Source organism: Panulirus ornatus, chromosome 15 (assembly GCF_036320965.1).
Source record: "Panulirus ornatus isolate Po-2019 chromosome 15, ASM3632096v1, whole genome shotgun sequence".
In the NCBI taxonomy this organism is placed as follows: Eukaryota; Metazoa; Arthropoda; class Malacostraca; order Decapoda; family Palinuridae; genus Panulirus; species Panulirus ornatus.
The window spans coordinates 17,933,149-17,945,613 of NC_092238.1; the positions used below are offsets into that span (position 1 = coordinate 17,933,149).

At 43.2% G+C, this 12,465-nt stretch overlaps 1 protein-coding gene across 2 annotated transcripts in view; it reads left to right on the forward strand.

Annotated features, from left to right (window-relative positions):
• The window catches only part of LOC139753737 (uncharacterized), an 822,625-nt gene that overhangs the window by 339,003 nt on the left and 471,157 nt on the right, over positions 1-12,465 (forward strand). The window lies entirely within an intron of this gene.

The window sequence follows — 12,465 nt, forward strand, 5'->3', positions numbered from 1 at the left end:
GATCAAACGGCCTCACACCACATGTTGCCCTGAAATATTTCAATCCAACACATCCACTCTCCTCCGCACAACCCTATTTATAGCCCATGCCTCACAACCATATAACATTGTTGGAACCACTATTCCTTCAAACATAAACATTTTTGCTCTCAGAGATAACGTTCTCTCCTTCCACACATTCTTCAACGCTCCCAGAACCTTCGCCCCCTCCCCAATCCTGTGACTCACTTCCGCTTCCATGATTCCATCTGCTGCTAAATCCACTCCCAGATATCTAAAAAAAAAAAATTCATTTCCACCAGTTTTTCTTCATACAAACTCTCCTCCCAATTAACTTGTCCCTCAACATTCATTCTCAATTTTCTCCTTTCACACACATTTCCTAACTCAGTCACCAACTTCTGCAGTTTCTCACTCGAATCAGCAAGTAGAGCTATATCATCGGTGAAAATCAAATGACTCACTTCCCCGACAGACTGCATACTCGCCCGTCTCTCCCAAGCCCTTGCATTTGCTTCCCTAACCATCTCGTCCATAAACAAATTCAATAACCATGGGAACATCACACACCCCTGCCGCAAACCGACATTCACGGGGAACCAATCACTTTCCTCGCTTCCTAATCGTACACATGCCTTACATCCTTGGTAAAAACTTTTCACTGCTTCTAGCAACTTACCTCCCACACCATGTACTCTTAAAGCCTTCCACAAACAATCTCTATCAATCCTATCATATGCCTTTTCCAGATCCAAAAATGCTACATATAAATCCATCTGTTTTTCTAAGTATTTCTCACATATATTCTTCAAAGCAAACACATGATCCACACATTCTCTACCACTTATGAAACCACATTGCTCTTCCCCAGTCTGATGTTCTGTACATGCCTTCACCGTCTCGATCAATACCCTCCCATATAATTTCCCAGGAACACTCAAAAAACTTATGCCACTGTAGATTGAGCACTCACCTTTATCCCTTTTTGCCTTTGTACAATGGCACTATGCTTGCATTTCGCCTGTCCTCAGGCACTTCACCATGATCTATACATATACTGAATATCTTTACCAATCAATCAACAACACAGTCACCTCCGTTTTTAATAAATTCCACTGCAGCACCATTCAAACCCGCCGTCTTGCCGGATTTCATCTTCCGTAAAGCTTTCACTACCTCTTCTCTGTTTACGAAACCGTTCTCCCTGACCCTCTCATTCGTGCACCACCCCGCCCAAACCACCCTATATCTGCCACACTATCATCAAACACATACAACAATTCTTCATAATACTCTATCTCCTCACTTCATCACTACCTGTTATTACCTCCCAACTGATCACGTTTGATCTCTTGTCTTACGCACGTTATTCACCTCCTTCCAAAACAGTCATTATATTCTTCCTAAAATCTAATGATACCCTTTCACTCCAACTCCCATTTGCCCTCTTCTTTACCTTTTGCACCTTTTTCTTGACTTCCTCTCGCCTTCTTTTATACATCTCCCAGTCATTTGCACTACTTCCCTGCAAAAATCGTCCGAACGCTTCTCTTTTTTCTTTCACTAACAACCTTTCTTCTTCATCCCACCACTCACTAACCTTTCTCATCTGCCCACCTTCCACCTTTCTCATGCCACATGCATCTTTTGCGCAAGCCATCACTGCTTCCCTAATTACATCCCATTCTTCCCCCACTCCCCTCACGTCCTTTGTTCTCACCTTTTGCCATTCTACACTCAATCTCAAGTGATACTTCTTCATACTACTCTCCTTTTCAAGCTCGCTTACTCTCACCACTCTCTTCTCCCAAATATTCTCTCTTCTTTTCTGGAAACCTCGACAATTCTTCACCTTCACCTCCACAAGATAGTGATCATACACCCGTCTAGCCGCCCCTCCTACACACATACATATGCTTATGTATATCTCTCTTTTTAAAGCAGGTATTCCCAATCACCTGTCATTTTTCAGCACACAAATCCGCAAGCTTTTCACTATTTCCATCCTGAATACCCCATGTACACCAATTATATCCTTAACTGCCACATTACTCACCTTCGCTTTTTAATTACCCATCATTTTAATCCGATCTCGCGCATCAAAGCTGCTAAAACACTCACTCAGCTGCTCCCAAAACACTTGCCTCTCATGATCTTTCTTCTCATAACCAGGTGTACAGGCACCAATAATCACCCATTTCTCTCCGTCCACATTCAGTTTTATCTAGATCAATCTGGAATTTACTTTCTTACACGCTATCACATACTCCCACAACTCCTGCTTCAGGAGTAGTGCTTTCGTTCCTTTGCTCTTGTCCTCTCACCAACCCCTGAATTTACTCCCGAGACTTTCCCAAACCAATCTTCCCCTTTACCCTTGAGCTTCGTTTCACTCAGAGCCAAAACATTCAGGATTCTTTCCTCAAACATACTACCTATCTCTTCTTTCTTCTCATCTTGGTTACATTCACACACATTTAGACACCCCAATCTGAGCCTTCGAGGAGAATGAGCAATCTTCACTTGATTCCTTCTGTTTTCCATTTTAGAAATTACAATACAAGGAGGGGAGGATTCCAGCACCCCGCTCCTGCCCCGTTTAGTCGCCTTTACTACACCACGCGAGGAATAGTGAGTGGGAAGCAATCATTTTCCCCCATCCCCAGGGATATATATATATATATATATATATATATATATATATATATATATATATATATATATATATATATATATATATATATATATATATATATATATATATATATATATATATATATATATATATATATATATATATATATATATATATATATATCATTAAATTTTAGGGAGAATAAAAAGATGTTCTGGAAGGAGGTAAATAAAGTGCGTAAGACAAGGGAGCAAATGGGAACTTCAGTGAAGGGCGCTAATGGCGAGGTGATAACAAGTAGTGGTGATGTGAGAAAGAGATGGAATGAGTATTTTGAAGGTTTGTTGAATGTGTTTGATGATAGCGTGGCAGATATAGGGTGTCTTGGTCGAGGTGGTGTGCAAAGTGAGAGGGTTAGGAAAAATGATTTGGTAAACAGAGAAGAGGTAGTAAAAGCTTTGCGGAAGATGAAAGCCGGCAAGGCAGCAGGTTTGGATGGTATTGCAGTGGTATTTATTAAAAAAGGGGGTGACTGTATTGTTGACTGGCTGGTAAGGTTATTTAATGTATGTATGACTCATGGTGAGGTGCCTGAGGATTGGCGGATTGCGTGCATAGTGCCATTGTACAAAGGCAAATGGGATAAGAGTGAGTGCTCAAATTACAGAGGTATAAGTTTGTTGAGTATTCCTGGTAAATTATATGGAAGGGAATTGATTGAGAGGGTGAAGGCATGTACAGAGCATCAGATGGGGGAAGAGCAGTGTGGTTTCAGAAGTGGTAGAGGATGTGTGGATCAGGTGTTTGCTTTGAAGAATGTATGTGAGAAATACTTAGAAAAGCAAATGGATTTGTATGTAGCATTTATGGATCTGGAGAAGGCATATGATAGAGTTGATAGAGATGCTCTGTGGAAGGTATTAAGAATATATGGTGTGGGTGGCAAGTTGTTAGAAGCAGTGAAAGGTTTTTATCGAGGATGTAAGGCATGTGTACGTGTAGGAAGAGAGGAAAGTGATTGGTTCTCAGTGAATGTAGGTTTGCGGCAGGGGTGTGTGATGTCTCCATGGTTGTTTAATTTGTTTATGGATGGGGTTGTTAGGGAGGTGAATGCAAGAGTTTTGGAAAGAGGGGCAAAAATGAAGTCTGTTGTGGATGAGAGAGCTTGGGAAGTGAATCAGTTGTTGTTCGCTGATGATACAGCGCTGGTGGCTGATTCATGTGAGAAACTGCAGAAGCTGGTGACTGAGTTTGGTAAAGTGTGTGAAAGAAGAAAGTTAAGAGTAAATGTGAATAAGAGCAAGGTTATTAGGTACAGTAGGGTTGAGGGTCAAGTCAATTGGGAGGTAAGTTTGAATGGAGAAAAACTGGAGGAAGTAAAGTGTTTTAGATATCTGGGAGTGGATCTGGCAGCGGATGGAACCATGGAAGCGGAAGTGAATCATAGGGTGGGGGAGGGGGCGAAAATCCTGGGAGCCTTGAAGAATGTGTGGAAGTCAAGAACATTATCTCGGAAAGCAAAAATGGGTATGTTTGAAGGAATAGTGGTTCCAACAATGTTGTATTGTTGCGAGGCGTGGGCTATGGATAGAGTTATGCGCAGGAGGGTGGATGTACTGGAAATGAGATGTTTGAGGACAATGTGTGGTGTGAGGTGGTTTGATCGAGTAAGTAATGTAAGGGTAAGAGAGATGTGTGGAAATAAAAAGAGCGTGGTTGAGAGAGCAGAAGAGGGTGTTTTGAAATGGTTTGGACACATGGAGTGAATGAGTGAGGAAAGATTGACTAAGAGGATATATGTGTCGGAGGTGGAGGGAACGAGGAGAAGTGGGAGACCAAATTGGAGGTGGAAAGATGGAGTGAAAAAGATTTTGAGTGATCGGGGCCTGAACATGCAGGAGAGTGAAAGGCGGGCAAGGAATAGAGTGAATTAGATCGATGTGGTATACCGGAGTTGACGTGCTGTCAGTGGATTGAATCAGGGCATGTGAAGTGTCTGGGGTAAACCATGGAAAGCTGTGTGGGGCCTGGATGTGGAGGGGGAGTTGTGGTTTCGGGCATTATTGCATGACAGCTAGAGACTGAGTGTGAACGAATGAGGCCTTTGTTGTCTTTTCCTAGCGCTACCCCGCACACATGAGGGGGGAGGGGGATGGTATTCTATGTGTGGCGAGGTGGCGATGGGAATGAATAAAGGCAGACAGTGTGAATTGTGTGCATGGATATATATGTATGTGTCTGTGTGTGTATATATATGTGTACATTGAGATGTATAGGTATGTAGATTTGCGTGTGTGGACGTGTGTGTATATACATGTGTATGGGGGTGGGTTGGGTCATTTCTTTCGTCTGTTTCCTTGCGCTACCTCGCAAACGCGGGAGACAGCTACAAAGCAAAATAAATAAAATAAATAAATATCTTTCTTTTAAACTATTCGCCATATCCCGCGTTAGCGAGGTAGCGTTAAGAACAGAGAACTGGGCCTTTTTTGGAATATCCTCACCTGGCCCCCTCTGTTCCTTCTTTTGGAAAGTTGAAAAAAAAAAACGAGAGGAGAGGAATTCCAGCCCCCCGCTCCCTCCCCTTTTAGTCACTTTCTACAACAAACGCAGGGAATACGTGGGAAGTATTCTAAATCCCCTATCCCCGGGGATAATATATATATATATATATATATATATATATATATATATATATATATATATATATATATATACATATATATATATATATATATATATATATATATATATATATGTATATATATATATATATATATATATATATATATATATATATATATACATATATATATATATATATATATATATATATATATATATATATATATATATATATATATATATATATATATATATATATATATATATATATATATATATATATATATATATATATACCCCTCCCCACAGAAAACAGCATCGCCACCCCCTGCTTCAGCGAGGTTGCGCTAGTTAAACAGAATACAAAGACCACATTCGTTCACACTCAGTCTCTAGCTGTCATGTGTAATGCACAGAAACCAAAGCTCACTATCCACATCCAGGCCCATAGGCCTTTCCATGGTTTACCCCAGACGTTTCACATGCCCTGATTCAGTCCATTGACAGCACGTTGACCTCAGTATACCACATCGTTCCAATTCACTCTATTCCTTGCACGCCTCACACCCTTCTGTATATTCAGGCCCCGATCGCTCAAGATCTTTTTCACTCCATCCTTTCACTTCCAATTAGGTATCCCACTTCTCCTTGCTCCCTCCACCTCTGACACATATATCCTCTTTGTCAACCTTTCCGCACTCATTCTCTCCATATGCCCGAACCATTTCAACACATTCTCCTCTGTTATGAAAATGTATTCTTTTATTCTAGGTAACTGTCTTATCTTCCTACTACACCCACACGTAAGCTGCTGCATTCAGTTCACAAACGCAAATTCTTCATCGGACGCATAATGCCCGACAACAAGTAAATTACACTATTCTAGATTTTCTTGCGATGAGCGTTACGTGCTGGACCTGCCTTATGGCTGCATCTCGTCGTATGCCCTAGTAAGTTAGTCTTCTTTTCCCTTGTCTTTTTTTGGGAGACCTTGCCTGTATCCTTCAAAGAAAGGGCGTGTGTCAGGGCGTCCCGCTGAGCGGAGTACGAGCGGGTCTTTACCGTTAGTTATACCGTAGAGGGAGGTAAGGTAGGGCCGGCATGCCTAGCATACCTGCAGGTCGGGCCTGACCGTAGAGCATGACCAGGTCCTGACCAGTAGACCGAGTCTCGTCTCCTAACCCCTGCTGGGAAGCAGACAGGACTTGTACAGGACGTGCCTGTTGTAAGCTGGGGTTCGTTTGCCAGTAGCTTGGCCTCCGTCGTAGATGGAACGTTGCCAAGTGATGTTGATATGACTCCAGCAGGTACCTTATACTGCCAGGGCCCACGCCCCTACACCCCATGGCGTCGAATGTCGTACAAGTCCCGGGGTCAAGCAGTGACCAACGTCCTCATCCCCCCCCCCAACCCACCCCCACCCCCACCCCTCCACCCCCCAAACAAAAAAGTCAATGAGCGTCTCTCCCACGACAGGGCGTGCAGTGTCCCTTCTACGACAGGTGGTGGAGCGCCCCTCTTATGACAGGTCGTGTAGTGTCCTTAGGGCCTACGACAGGTGGTGGAGCGCCCCACTCCCAAGAAACAAGTCGTCGAGCGACCACATGACGACTTCCCGCCAGCCTTCCATAACATTACCTCTTCGCTCCGTTATGGGATGCCATCGTTCGCGAGAATCTAATTCCAACAATCCGGAAATTTCGACGTAGAATGAAAACTTTCGGGCCATGTCCCCAGAACAGAATCACTTACAGTTTTGTGCTACGCGCAGCGTCGGGTCGGTCGACCAGGTGAGCGCTGGACGTGTCCACCACCACCACACGTGGGAAGAAAACAATATGGCACAAGGCTTGGCTGACTGCCACCAGTTACTCAAGAGAGATCTTGTTGTGGTCTTACTACCTGAACCTGATTTACTGAGGTTCTTCAAGCAAAAGTTATGATGTACAACACAAAGCAGCCTGGGTCCTGCAGGTACTGAGTGTTTCTTAGGTCCACGTACTGAATGGTTCCTAGATACTGAGTGTTTATTTAGGTCTAGGTACTGAGTGTTTCCTAGGTACTGAGTGTTTATTTAGGTCTAGGTACTAAGTGTTTCCTAGGACCAGGTACTGAGTGTTTCTTAGGTCCACGTACTGAATGGTTCCTAGATACTGAGTGTTTATTTAGGTCTAGGTACTGAGTGTTTCCTAGATACTGAGTGTTTATTTAGGTCTAGGTACTGAGTGTTTCCTAGATACTGAGTGTTTATTTAGGTCTAGGTACTAAGTGTTTCCTAGGACCAGGTACTGAGTGTTTCCTAGGTCCACGTACTGAGTGTTTCCTAGATACTGAGTGTTTATTTAGGTCTAGGTACTGAGTGTTTCCTAGATACTGAGTGTTTATTTAGGTCTAGGTACTAAGTGTTTCCTAGGACCAGGTACTGAGTGTTTCCTAGGTCCAGGTACTGAGTGTTGCCTGGGTCCAGGTACTGAGTGTTTCCTAGGTCAAGGTACTGAGTGTTGCCTGGGTCCAGGTACTGAGTGTTTCCTAGGTCCAGGTACTGAGTGTTGCCTGGGTCCAGGTACTGAGTGTTTCCTAGGACCAGGTACTGAGTGTTGCCTAGGTCCAGGTACTGAGTGTTGCCTAGGTCCAGGTACTGAGTGTTTCCTAGGACCAGGTACTGAGTGTTTCCTAGGTCAAGGTACTGAGTGTTTCCTAGGACCAGGTACTGAGTGTTTCCTAGGTCAAGGTACTGAGTGTTGCCTGGGTCCAGGTACTGAGTGTTGCCTGGGTCCAGGTACTGAGTGTTTCCTAGGTCCAGGTACTGAGTGTTTCCTAGGACCAGGTACTGAGTGTTTCCTAGGTCAAGGTACTGAGTGTTGCCTGGGTCCAGGTACTGAGTGTTTCCTAGGTCCAGGTACTGAGTGTTTCCTAGGACCAGGTACTGAGTGTTTCCTAGGTCAAGGTACTGAGTGTTGCCTGGGTCCAGGTACTGAGTGTTTCCTTGGTCAAGGTACTGAGTGTTGCATGGGTTCAAGAACCGAGTGTTGCCTGGGTAAAGGTGCTAAGTGTTGCTTGAGTCCTGGTATTTGGTGTTGCCTAGGTCTAGGTCCCGAGTGTTGCCTGGGTCCAAGTACAGAGTTTTACTTAGACTCAGTTGCCGAGAGGTACCTCTCTCCGGTGCTCCGTTGCCTTGGACCACAGCTGCTTACAGTGTGTGACCAGCAGCACCACAGCTGCCTACGGTGTGAGACCAACACCACACCTGCCCACAGAATGTGACCAGCAGCACCACAGCTGCCTACAGTGTGTGATCAGTAGCACCACAGCTGCCCACAGTGTGTGACCTGTAACATAACAGCTGCCCACGGTGTGTGACAAGCAGTACCACAGCTCCCCACAGTGTGTGACTTGCAACATGACAGCTGCCTACAGTGTGTGACCTACAACACCACAAATGCCCACAGTGTGTGACCTACAACACCACAGGTGCCCACAATGTGTGTCCTTCAACACCACAGCTGCCCACAGTGTGAAACCTTCAACACCACAGCTGTCCACGGTATATGCGCTGCACCACAGTTACCCAGGGTGCATAAGAAGTACCACAGCTGGCCACGGTATATGAGCTGCACTACAACTACCCAGAGCGATGAGCGTGAGACATGATACCCCGTGATGGTGGTGTGAGACAGGTGTTGTGCCCCCACCTGCCGAACACCTGCCGACCTTTTCTAATATGGTCGATACGTTGTCCTGTGCGGTTGGTTCCTATGTGGACAACGTTTACGTCGCTTCTGAGCGGGTCATCTCCTGCGCTGAAGACCTGGGTGAAGCAGAATGTTTCATAAGGTGTCTCACGTCTACAAGTTCTCCTTAGAATCAACGAAAACATGTTCAGCGACCGAGGGAGTAATAGCATTGATGTTGGTGTTGTAGTGGTTGGCACTGATGTCATCATCTCCATGGGCCTGGGTTCGATCCTCAGGTCGGGCACAAGCTTAACTTCCCCATGTGATCATGACTGTACAGGTGGGTGGGTACCAGACCGTGGCAGGTGAAGCCTGCGTTATACCTGGTGTGGAGGAGCTTCAGTCTGACCCTCACTGACACGACTCCATCACTGGTGCATTGTTACCTTATTATTATCTGGACAGGATAGCGCTACCCTTGTAAGACTTAGTGTCATGGTCTTTCAACAGAAAACTTTGCGTCTGGTATGAAAAAGTTCGTCTTATTTTGTTGCGGTGTATAGGTATGGTAAGAACGTAACGAGTGTTGCAGCAAATTACATTAGAGTTGGTGTTTGCTATACGTAGATTATTCACGGCCTTAGTGGCGCGGGCTCTGGCGCTCCTACTTATGCAACACAGTGTAAAAACCCACCAAGTATCACTATAATGTTCGCCTACAAAAACACGTCCTCATGACTGCTTCCACACCAGCATTCTTCACTTCCACCACGTAAACAGCTTGAGAAGAAATTTCTATGTAGTAGTTTGTAGCGTTGAGGTGAGTTTTTCATAATTCCTAACCACGACAAACCTCACCACCTGGTGAACGTATTCGGTTGCCGCGCAACGCTCCCAAAATGTCATGGAGGCGTGGGCCGGGAGGCGTCAGGCACGATGGTCGGATACAGGTCTACGTTATTCGTGATGGCAGTAACATTATGTACATTCTTCACTACTGAGAGTGACGAGAGTAAATGCTGTCTCTCCTCATCTGTAACACCACTGAGAGTGACGAGGGTAAATGCTCTCTCTCCTCATCTGTAACACAAATATTATTTCTGTTCCTCGAGAACATCGTGGCCTAACCTCGTACCACTTGGTTATTATGAAACATCATCTGAGAGCGACAGTGGTAGTAGTGGGTGTGGCCCTCCCTGGTGGGGCTGGGCACACGGCTACCACGTCTCAGGCTCCTCCCTCATCAGTAATAGCATCATGACAAGCGGGAAGTGACACGAGCGGGGCGTCATGGCTCCTGCCCTCCGCCATAACCAAAGTAAACACAGTGCATCACATTACTCCCTCCCCCGCCTGATACACGACCCGTCACATACAATAAAGGAGGGAGTCTGTATCCTGACCAAATACTGACTGAGTTTCCCTTCGTTCTACCTTCCTGGGAAGACGACGGTTCTCCCACAGTAGAACCGCAGGTGCTGCTCTTTATACTGACCTCTCCATTGTCCTCCCTCCCGCCGGTGGGCCGCCAACTCTCCTCCACCAACACTCACTCAGGAAACACCTTAAAGACGACAATGACCCGGATATACACACATATTTCCCAGGACCTGATGACCTCAATCTGGCCGTGGCTGGAATCCTGGCGGAAAGGATTATTATTATTATTATTATTATTATTATTATTATTATTATTATTATTATTATTATTATTATTATTATTATTGTTATTATTATTACTATTATTATCATTATTATTATCATTATTATTGTTATTATTATTATTATTATTATTATTATTATTATTATTATTATTATTATTATTATTATTATTATTATTATTATTATTATTATTGTTATTATTATTACTATTATTATCATTATTATTATCATTATTATTGTTATTATTATTATTATTATTATTATTATTATTATTATTATTATTATTATTATTATTATTATTATTATTATTATTATTATTACTATTATTATCATTATTATTATCATTATTATTGTTATTATTATTATTATTATTATTATTATTATTATTATTATTATTATTATTATTATTATTATTATTATTATTATTATTATTATTATTATTATTATTATTGTTATTATTATTATTATTATCATTATTATTATTATTATTATTATTATTATTATTATTATTATTATTACTATTAATATCATTATTATTATTATCATTATTATTGTTATTATTATTGACCTTCAGTGTGTCATATCATGGATTGGTGAGTACATGGGACGTTTGAGTGTCTCTCGTATCGTGGACTGGTGAGTGAATGTTAAGCTTGAGTGTGTCGTATCGTGGACTGCTGAGTGCATGTTAAGCTTGAGTGTGTCGTATCGTGGACTGCTGAGTGCATGTTAAGCTTGAGTGTGTCGTATAGTGGACTGGTGAGTACATGTTACGTTTGAGTGTGTCGTATAGTGGACTGGTGAGTACAAGTTAAATTTGAGTGTGTCGTATAGTGGACTGGTGAGTGCATGTTAAGCTTGAGTGTGCCGCATCGTGGACTAGAGAATGCATGCTAAGACTGAGTGTGTTATATCGTGTACTGATGAGTGCACGTTAAGCTTGAGTGTTTCACATCGTGGACTGGTGAATGCATATTAAGACTGAGTGTGTCACATCGTGGAATGGTGAGTGCATGTTAAGCTTGAGTGTGCCTCGTATCGTGGACTAGTGAGTGCGTGTTAAACTTGAGTGTATCGTATCGTGGACTGATGAGTGCATGTTGAGCTTAAGTGTGTCGTGTCATAGACTGGTGAGTACATGCTAAGCTTGAGTGTGTCTCGTATCGTGGACTGATGAGTGCATATTAAGCTTGAGTGTGTCTAGTATCTTGGGCTGGTAGGTACATATTGAGCATGAGTATATCTCGTACCGTGGACTGGTGAGTGCGTGTTAAGCTTGAGTGTGTCGCATCGTGGACTGGTGAGTGCATGTTAAGCTTAAGTATCTCGCATAGTGGGCTGATGAATGCATGTCAAGCTTTAGAGTGCCTCGTATCGTGTATGAGTGTATGTTAAGTTTGAGTGTCTCGCATCGTGCACACGGGTGAATGTATGTTGAGCTTGAGTGTGGCTCGTATCGTGAACTGTTGAGTGCATGTTAAGCTTGAGTGTGTCTCGTATCATGGACTGGTGAGTGCATATTAAGCATGAGTGTGACTCGTACCGTGAACTAGTAAGCGCATGTTGAGCTTGAGCGTGTCGTATCGAAGATTAGTGAGTGCATTTAAGCTTCAGTGTGTCTCGCATCGTGAACTGGTGAGTGCATGTTGACCTTGAGTGTGTCCCTTATCGTAAATTGGTGAGCGCATGTTGAGCTTGAGTGTTTCGTAGCATGGACTGGTGAGTGCATGTTAAGCTTCAGTTTGTCTCGTATCGTGGACTGGGGAGTGAATGTTAAGCTTGAGTGTGTCGTATCATGGGTTGGTGAGTGCATATTAAGCTTGAGTGTGTCGTATATTGGACTGTTGAGTGCAAGTTAAGTTTGAGCGT